The 10,290-nt window shown below is 49.1% G+C and overlaps 1 protein-coding gene across 1 annotated transcript in view; it reads left to right on the top strand.

Moving 5' to 3' along the window:
- The first annotated feature begins 5,730 nt into the window (after positions 1–5,730).
- The window catches only part of Sun1 (Sad1 and UNC84 domain containing 1), a 52,205-nt gene continuing 47,645 nt past the window's right edge, over positions 5,731–10,290 (top strand). Inside the window, exon 1 of the mRNA XM_013023480.1 lies at positions 5,731–5,785. The gene's annotated coding sequence lies outside the window, so the exon portion shown is untranslated. The remainder of the gene's footprint in view (positions 5,786–10,290) is intronic.

Here is a 10,290-nt window from a genome sequence, read left to right on the forward strand (position 1 = left end):
GAATAAATAGGGAGCAGCCTGCCTGCAATGTGTGCTTGCTTGCCAAATTTTTTGATTGATGTAAGTAAATCTGCAGAAGTAAATTTTTCCTGCCAAGTTCCTATCCTATCAAATTGGAGTCCTTAATCCTATGGAACACCCAACAACCCAAGCCATTTCTAACACTTAGTGTTTCCTTACTTAGGGACAAGGGATTGTCTTGGATCTCCCACGTGACTTGGTTTCCTGCATAGCCTCTGGTGAGCAGAGGCTGACAAGGAGCTAGCTCCATGTCCCAGTAGAGTCCCCCAGGCTTCCAGATTTGAAAGCTGTGGACTAGGTAGGTGTTAGGGGAAGGAGACACCCGGCATCACCCAGAAGGGAGTTACCAGCCTCTGGCAAAGGCCTTTTTTTCTAGAGTAGAAGATTCTGGCTCTTAGGCCAAGGCAACATTCTAGTTGCCAGTTGCTCCCCTGGGTATGTATGGGGCAAAGCAGTTGCTCCAGCCCTGAATCTCTGGCTTTCCAGCCCTGCCCTGGGCCTTGGGCCTGGGGACATGCTGCCTTTGCAGTCTCTGGCCACCTATTTTGAGCCATGTGTCCTCCTCTTCCCTTCCCCCCCTCACATTCAATAAATAGCTTTCACCTTGTCTAAATTTGTCTATGCCTCTGTCCGAGGCTTCCATCCCCCCCCCCCACCTACTTTCTTCCTCCTGTACTCCTCATGAACAAGACCCAAAGGGGAAGCAGGGACCAGCCTGGACTACTCGAGCTGAGCTCTGATCTAGATCTATAGAAAGATGAGATTGTCCACGTGCTGTCAGTTAGAAAAGCAGATTTAGTCATGTCTGCAGTATGCACCAGAATACACATAACACCTATGTTCTTGGAAAAGGTGTAGGATGGTCACTAAAAATATTGAAGAACCAGGCATTGGTGACTCACACCTGTAATCCTAGCTACTCAGGAGGCTGAGATCTGATTCCAACTTTCAATTTTCTCTGTGCTTTAAAATCATTTTCTCTGAACATTTAGCTCACCATGACCTCCAATATGCTTCTGAAAGTTTAAAAACAGCTATTCTGGACAAGGATAGCCCACGCGATGCATTTATAGATGCAAAGGACTTGATTATCAAACAGTTGGCCAGCCAAAATAAGCTGTAGACACAAGTGGACAGGCATTTTTTGAGAGCCGGAAACTTATTCCCACGTCTAAAAGCCTAGGGCTGCTGGTAAGTGTGGGTGCTTTGCAGGAGTGAAGCTGGATCACCTAGAGAGGGTAACACATTTGGCTGTGTTGCCTTCACTATCTGCATGAAGAAGAGTATATGCAAAGGGCTGGGGAGTTCCCAGAGAAGGCAACAGTGTGAAGATGTCCTGCTATGTTGCTGGCCAGAAAGAAGCATGCCACTGTGGGTTTTTTGGTTTTAGTTTATCATGCAGATACAGGGACTTGAACTCTGAACCTCTCATGCTCCTCTCTGCTCAAGGCTAGTGCTCTTTCATTTTAAGCTACTTGTGCACTTCCAGCTTTTTGATGTTAATTGGAGATGAATCTCACAGACTTTACTGTGGGGCTAGCTTTAAAAACAATCCTCAGAACTCAAGCTTTTTGAATAGCTAGGCTTGTGCCCATTAAGGGGATGTTTATCTGTAGTCTCGGCTCTGAAAGTGGCCTTAGGCAGAAGGGCTGTGGTTTGAAGCTGGCCCCCGGAAAAACTGGAGACCCTATCTAAGAAATAACGTGACAGAGAGCTGGAGTCTCACACATCAAATCCTAGATACTCAGGTGGCTGAGGTCAGAGAATCTTGTTTTTGAAGCTAACCCTAGGAGATTCTTATCTCCAGTTCACCAGTAAAAGGCCACTAGTGGAACTGCAGCCCAAGTGGTAGAGTGCCAGCCTTAATTGAAAAAGCTAAGGGACAGTGCTCAGGACCTGAGTTCAAGCCCCAATACCGACATAAAAGAAAAAGGAGGAGGGGGCAGGTGGAAGAAAGGAAGAGGAGAAGGGGGAAAAAGGTTTAAAAAAGGGGGGGGGCTAGGAATATGGCTTAGTGGTAGAGTCCTTGCCTAGTATGCATGAAGCCCTAGGTTCAATTCCTCAGTACCACATAAAGAGAAAAAGCCAGAATTGCTGCTGTGGCTCAAGTGGTAGAGTGCTAGCCTAGAGCAAAAGTGTCCAGGCCTTGAGTTCAAACCCCATGACAGGCAAAAAAAAAAAAGAAGAAGAAAAAGAAGGAAGGAAGACAGGAGGAGGAAACAAACAACTAGCACTGACAGTGTATGTGTGATGTGGTTGATGGAAAGGCTGGCAGAGATTGGCTCAGCTCTGTGACTTGTTCCTGTCATCCCTCCGGGAAGACTCCCCCCTCACCCCCCCGCACATACTCCATGCCCTACATAGCCACAGGGCACTGCCAGTGGAAACCACTTTCCCTGCCCAGAACAGGAGCCAGAAGCTAATCACAGGAAGACCTAGACCCAGTATATGGACAAGTCAAATAATTTCCTTAGGAGAAAGGGATTTCCTGAAGTTGGGAGGAGGCCCCTAGGAATTTTCCATGGGAATTTTCCTTCTCCAACTCTCTAAAAGCCCTGCCTTTTGACTGTCCTGCCACACCTACTACACACCAATCGAGAGGGCTTCAAGCCTTCACTTTGGCTTAGGTTTCTTAGCCAGTCCTCTTCCCCTGGGTGAAGTCTGGTTCTGTTTACAACTGAAAGACCAAGCCTATTTTTTCTTTTTTTGGGGGGTGGGGGGAGGAGGTTGGTCTCGGGGCTTGAGCTCTGGACCTGGGAGCTGTCTCTGAGGTCTTCAGCTCAACGCGAGCGCTCTACCACTTGAGCCACAGCACCTGTTTTCTGGTGGTTAATTGGAGATAAGAGTCTGTGAAAGACTTTCCTGCCTGGGCTGGCTCTGAACTGCGATCCTCAGATCTCAGCCTCCTGAGTAGCTAAGATTACAAACGTGAGCCACCGGCACCTGGCGCCCAGCCTGCTACCTATTTTGACGTGTCAGTTCACAGAGAAACCCACTCAGATCTCTCTCCTGGGAGTCTAGCAGAACACTATCCAGCTGTCTAATCCCAGGCCACGTGCCTCATCTTCTTTTAGACAGGATTCTATCATGACCCCCTGACTCAGTTTCCCTTGATGAGAGACAGCACTGGCTATGTTACTTGGATTGCTAAGCAGCGTAGGGAAGGTAGAATGGGTTCAGGGACACAGGGTATATATTACCTCACCGACAGCTTTCAGGGTCTTGTTTTTGTTTTTTTGGTGCCAGTACCAAGGCTTGAACTCAGGTCCTGACTACTGTCCCTTAGCTTTTTCAATCAAGGCTGGGGTTGTATTCCTTGAACCTTAGCTGTACTTGCAGCTGTTTGGTAGTTTATTGGAGATAAGAGTCTCACAGAGGGCTGGGAAGGTGGCTCAGGGGTAAAGTGCTTGCCTTGCATGCATGAGGCCCTGGGTTCGATTCCTCAACACCACATAAGCAGACAAAGCTGGAAGTGGCACTGTGGCTCAAGTGGTAGAGCCCTAGCCTTGAGCTGAAGAGCTCAGGGACAGCACCCAGGCCGGGAGTTCAGGCCCTACCACCAACCAAAAAAAGAAGAAAAAAGTCTCACAGATTTTCTTGTGCAGGCTGTCTTTGAACCATGATCCTCAGAACTCAGCCTCCTGAAAATCCTAGAATAGCTAGGATTACAGGTATGAACAACCAGTGTTCCCAGCTCTATATCTTTCTTTGATTTGAGATTGTACACTTACCCTGGGAAATGAAGGCCAACCCAGAGTCCTCGACTCTCTGCGATCATACCCTCCATTTTCCCTCCCTAACTTCTTTTTTGTGTCAGTACAGGGGCTTGAACTCAAAGTCTCATGCTCCTATTCAGCTCTCTTGGTCATAGCGGGCACACTACTTGAGCCATGCCTCCACTCCAGCATTTTGCTGGTTAATTGGAGATCCAGTCTAAAGGACTTTTCTTCCTTGTGCTGTCTTCACACCATAATATTCAGATCTCAGCCTCCTGAGTAGTTAGGGGTTAGAGGTGTGAGCCACTGCACCCAACTCCATCTGCTTCTTGTTCCCATTTTTTCATAGTGTGCCCCACAGACCAAGTACTTAAGGGGTGCTACACTTGCCTCTAAGATGGACAAGGTGGTGGCCAGCATTGTCAGGATGAGATCGCAGTACTGAATGTTCCGTGGGGACAGTTAGGGAGGGTGCCACTGCCTGCCATAATTTTCCCTCAAGCAGAATGGACTGAGTAGCAGCTCTGATTCAGGCTTGGACCAGCAACAGATGGATCAGCTAAGCAAATGCACTATTTTAAAAAGCCAAAGTGTGTGTATCCAAACAATAATTAAGAAAAAAAAGTCCACGGACACCTGCCTTTCCGTTTATAAGAGGCTTCATTCAGAACAGCTCAAATGCAAACAACCTGGCAGTCAGTCCTTCAGCTGTTCCTCTGCTCAGCAAACCAGGGCCCCTTGGATCCTGTAGGTAGAGCCAGGCAATGGCCCCATGGGGTTTCACAGACACAGATTCCCTGACAGCAGACCTGGGCATTTGCCACAGAGACCCAGTGACTAAGAAGCCTTAAATATCTACTCTCTGGTCCTCATATAAAAACAAACAACAACAAAAAAAATGGGCTGGGAATGTTTCTTAGTGGTAGAGTGCTTGCCTAGCATGCATAAAGCCCTAGGTTTGATTCCTCAGGGCCACATAAGTAGAAAAAGCAGGAAGCGCCCAGTGCCCGAATTCAAGCCCCAAGACTGGCAAAGAAAAACCAAAAACACCTTTCACAGACTCCTCAACTAGTGAAAAGAACAGACCAACAGATTGTGAAACACTCACATGGGGGGGGGGGCTGAGAGAGGGAGGAGGACAACTACATGCAATAGACTGAACCTCAAAAGTTGCAGCAAGCCAGACCACCAGTGGCTGATGCCTGTATTCCTATCTATTCATCTACTCAGGGAAACCCACCCCAGCCTCTCTCCTGGGAGTCTAGCAGAACAGTATCCAACTGTGTCTAATCTCAGGCCACGTGCCTCATCTTCCTCTAGACCCCCTAACTCAGTTTTCCTTGATGAGAGATAGCGTTGGCTATGCTGCTTGGATTGCTAGGCCTGTATTCCTATCTACTCAGGAGGCTGAGATCGAAGATCTCGGTTCGAAGCTAGCCTGGGCAGGGAAGTTTGTGAGATTCTTCTCTCCAATTAGCCAGCAAAAAGCCATAAACGGAGGTATAGCTCAAGTGGTAGAGTGCCAGCCTTGAGTGGTCAAAGCTAAGGGCAGGGCCCTCCCCAGGGTCCTTCCCCGAGGTGTGGCCCCTCCCCGGGATGCCGCCCCTGCCCAGATCTCCTCCCCGAAGCGACCGCGACCGGGATGCGTTCCTCTCTCCATACCTGACCCCAGTCCGAGGTGCCACCCCTCCCTCCCAGGGATGTGACCTCTCCCGGAGACGCAACTCCTCCCTCGTCTAGCGGCCGCTGGTGAGATGACCCCCGACGCCCGAGGCGCGTTGTCGTCTTCCCTAGGGCGCGGCCGCCACACCTCGTGACGCAATCCCGGCCCCACCCTCTCCCTCCCAGCGCTCGCTCTCTCTGGCGCCCGCGGAGGAAATCCGTCTTTTTATTGGTCGAAAGCTTTAGATATCTCGCTCGGTATTGGCGAAGGTCTATATTGTTTCCGCCCCCAGCCCCGGAGCGGCGCGTGATTGGCTAGCGGGCCTGGGGCCTCCGTACTCGGCCTGGGCGGCACGGATGAGGCCTGAGGCGGCGGCGCGAGGCAGGTGAGCACCGGCTGCAGAGTCGTGACCCAAGGCGGGGGTTGAGGAGGGGGGTGGGGAGGCTGGGGTCGTCCTTGGAGATCAGGTACGTCCCAGACGACGTGCCTAGCAGAGGGGACGGGGACCAGCCGCTCTCCGAGGCCGCTGGAGCTGCTAAAGGCCGCCGCCGCCCCCGACCCGCCTAGCACCCCTTTGGCAGCCAGGCCGCGGCGCCCTCCGGCGTCCCAATCAATGCGCCTGTATCCAGGACCCCCAGCGCCCGTCTTCGAGTGTCCTAGTGCCTCCCAGCACCGTCTCCCAGTGCCTCAAGTCTCCTAACCCCCGTCTCCGACCCCCCGAGCCCGGTGCGCAGGCGCAGACCGCCCCGCAGGCGCGCCCTGCCTGCGCTCAGGTGCCTCAGGTGCCCCAGAGAGGCGCAGGGCGGGGCGCTGGGGTGCTGGGACCCCAGCTGCAGGCCGGGGGCCGCGAGGCGTCCGCGGCCCCGCGTACCGGGCGTCTTTGCCGGGTTTGTCCCTCGTCCGCTCGGTTGCGCGGGTCCCGCTGCGGGTTATAAAACTCACGGTGGTTACTTGGGAGCAGTGTTTTTGTTGTTGTTGTTTTACTCCATTTCTTTCCAGTTGTTTCTCCACCCGTCTCCTCCTCTGCCCATGGCTTTCTGGCTGTCGCAGATCTGGTTGGTTTGGAAATGCCCCACTACGATTTGGGCACGAGTCTGATCTCATTTGCATTCTGTTCCACTTGCTGGGAAGGTGACACGCTTTTTCTTTTTCCCTCTCTGCGTTGCATTTTAATTCGGCTACCACCTTTTAAATTTCCCCGAGGTTTTCCTTTTCTCTTTCCCCTCTCCCCCCACCCCCCCCTTCTCTTTTGAAACTTGGCCAGGAGTCCTTACTCCTGGATGCTGCGGTCAGCTAAATTCTCATGTGTTTCTAATTCTAAGTCTGGTTGTCTGTTGGTCCTGCAGCACCTGAGCTGCTAGGGGAAGAGGAATGTGTGTACCCTAGTTCAGGTGCTCTGCTTGCCTTGTGCCCGTGTAGCCTGGATTTCCATCACCTGTTGCTCTTGAAGAGCATTTGGGGTGTGTGTGTGTACATATGTACTCAGGGTCTGGGCACTGACCCTTAGCTTTTTCATTCAAGGCTGACACTTAAGCCACAACTCCACCTCTAGCATTTTGTGGGTTAATTAGATAGGACTCTCAAGGACTTTTCCAGCCAAGCTGGCTTTGAACTTCTATCCTCAGATCTAAGCCTCCTGAGTAGGATTATAGGTGTGAGGCACCAGCACCTGACTAACTGCTGCTTTTTTTTGTGTGTGTGTGGGGGGGGGTCCAGTCGTGGGGCCTGAACTCTGGGCCTGGGCGCTGTCCTTCAGCTCAAGGCTAACACTCTGCCACTTGGGCCACAGCGCCACTTCCATCTTTTTTCTTTTTTTGCTTATGTGGTGCTGAGGAATCAAATCCAGGACCTCATGCATGCAAGGCAAGTGCTCTACCACTGAGCCACCTAACTGCTGCTTTTTTGAGGTGGTGTTTTTTTGTGGTAAAATACACATAAAGTTGACTTGAGACCATTTTCAGCTGTTGAGTGGCATTCAGTACTTTCATGGTGTTGTGCAACTATCATCATTATCTAGTTCCCAAACTCATCACTCAGAACAGAAACCCACACCCACTCAGCAGGTCCTCCCCATTTTCCTTTCCCCACAATGGGATTATCCCGTCTTCTCCGCCCATGAACTTTTCCTCCTCTGAACATTTCATATTCATGGATAGTAGCTCTGGGTTTGGCTGCTTTCATGTAGTACAGCGTCCTCAAGTTCATGCTGTAGCGTGTAGCATGTGCCTGTGCTTGTTCTTTTGTGTGGTGTTGATGTGCCTGATTTCGCCAGTGCAAGCATCTGCCCCATGGGCTTTTTGGTACAAGTATTTGCTTGATCACCTGGAGTATAACCTCCTCCCACCCCCCCAAAAAAAATTAAACAACAGCAAAAAGCTTGTTGTCATACATAAGGATCTTTGGCCATGTTCGATGTTAAGCATTTATTTATTTTTAGAGTCTTGTTAATTTTTTTTTGGGGGGGGGAGGTTGGTGGTGGGGCTTGAACTCTGGGCCTGGGCACTGCCCTCAGCTCTTCAGCTCAAGGCGAGTGCTCTACCTCTTGAGCCACAGCACCACTTCTGGTTTTCTAGTGGTTTACTGGAGATAAGAGTCTCATGGACTTTCCTGCCCGGGCTGGCTTTGAACCTCAATCCTCAGATCTCAGCCTCCTGAGTAGCTAGGATTACAGGCATGAGCCACCGGCACCCGGCGAGTCTTGTAATTTTATTGGTCTAAATATCTCCCATACTTGGCATAGCAGTACTGAGACATTCGGTGGCTGAGCAATGAGGGCTGTTTCCAGTGGATGCATTAGGGTCTCGGAAAGGCTGAGGTAAATAAGCTGGCTCTTCCACCTTCTGCCATATACATGTTATTCCCAACACTAGGGAGGTGGGATGGGAGGATCACAAGTTCAAGATTAGCCTGGCTACGTGATGAGTTCAAAATCAGCCTTGAGGACATAGTGAGACCCTGTCAAAATGAATTAAAGGCTCCAGAGAGACATGGAGTAATTGTGACTTCCTAGTGAAGAAGGCAGCTACTGGTGGCCAGAGAGGCTAAGGTTCAAGCTGAGCAGATAGGAGTAGCCAGATAGGAGGCCCAAAAGTGGTTATAGAGTTAAAAATAAGTGTTTACTGTAGAGTTCATTTGGGTATGCTGTGTGATAGAGGGTTGGGGGCATTCCCTGGCATGTGGGAACTTGGTCCTTAAATTTTGAAATTAGTAGCTGCGATTCCTGTAACTTTGATTTTCTCACCATTCTGTTTTCATTGGATGTAAATTTGAGGATGGGCTTTTTTCCATAGAGAATGGCCATTGAGTTTTGATAGGGGGCATAGTGAATCTGTAGGTCACTTTGGCCATCAAGATGCTTAGTCTTGAAATTTGTGGAAGGTTGCCTTTTTCACTTCTTGCAACAGCTTTGTGGTGTTCAGTGTATAAGCCTTGTCTACTTGCTTTATTTTTTTAACACTTTTTATTGTTGTCTTAAGTAGTTGTACAAAGAAGTTCCCATTCTACAAAACAGTATATGAATATGGGTGTCTTAACATTGTCACCCCTGGCTCCTAACCCATCCTTTCTCACTTTTTTTTTTAATTGAGATTAGGTGATTACATAAATTTTACATATTTCACAGTATTGTGGAATAGTGATACTTAAAGTCACAAACACATTTTAACCTTCACAAGGCAAATTGTCATCAAGGTCTATACAGTTTGTGAATTCTATGAGCTTTGACAATACAATTATTTCTCCCACATCAGGTGATCTTTACATTTTTGCCGGTCATGGGGCTTGAACTCAGCCTGAGCGTTGTCCCTCAGATCGTCAGCTCAAGGCTAGCACTCTACTACTTGAGCCACAATGCCACTTCTGGTTTTCTGGTGGTTTATTGGAGATAAGAGTTTCACCGCTTTTCCTGCTTTGGCTGGCTTTGAACCTTAATCCTCAGATGTCAGCCTCCTTAGTAGGATTATAGGCATGAGCCACCGGCGCCCAGCTTTACTTGCTTTATTCTTTTTTTTTTGGTCAGTTTTGGGGCTTGAACTCTGGGCCTGGGCACTATCCCTCAACTCTTCAGCTCAGAGCTATCACTCTACCACTTGAGCCAAAGCACCACTTCTGGCTTTTTCTCTTTATGTGGTGCTGAGGAATGGAACCTGGGGACTCATGCATGCAAGGCAAGCAGTCTACAGTGAGCCACCTTCCCAGGCCGTTTACTTTATTCTCAAGGCTTCTTCTGTTCCTTGATGCTATTGTAAGAGGAATTGTTATTCTTAATTCACTTTTACATTCTTTGGGTCCTGTTCAGAGAAACAACTGGCTCTTGTGTGTTGGCCTTGTGCTCTAACTTTGCTGCATTTGTTTAGTATCTAATAAGTCATTTCTGTGGGTTTTAGGTTTTCTGCATATGAGGTCATGTCATCCAAAGTCATTTTATTTCATTTCTTTCTTTCTTTTGATGTCTATGCCTTTTTATCCTTTTTCTTGAATAATTGCTATAGCTCAACCTTTCAAGACAAATGTCAGAACCGCAGTATTAACTGGACATTCTTATCTTGTTCTTGGATCTTAGAGGAAGCTTGCATGGGGTTGGCATGGATACCCTGTCATGTTGCAGAAGTTCCCTTCTGTTTTGTTTGGTTTTGGTTTTCTGGTTATCCTCCCTCGCTTCTTTTACTTTGTGTGCGTGTGTGCGTGTGTGTGTGTGTGTGTGTGTGTGTGTGTGTGTGTGTGTCAATCTTGGGGCTTGAACTCAGGGCCTGAGCATGGTCCCTAATGCTTCTTTTTGCTCAAGGCTAGCACTCTTACCACTTGAGCCACAGCACCACTTCCAGCTTTTTCTGTTTATGTGGTACTGAGGAATGGAACCCAGGACTTCATGCATTCGAGGCAAACACTCTA

Source organism: Dipodomys ordii, unplaced genomic scaffold (assembly GCF_000151885.1).
Source record: "Dipodomys ordii isolate 6190 unplaced genomic scaffold, Dord_2.0 Scaffold68, whole genome shotgun sequence".
NCBI lineage: Eukaryota > Metazoa > Chordata > Mammalia > Rodentia > Heteromyidae > Dipodomys > Dipodomys ordii.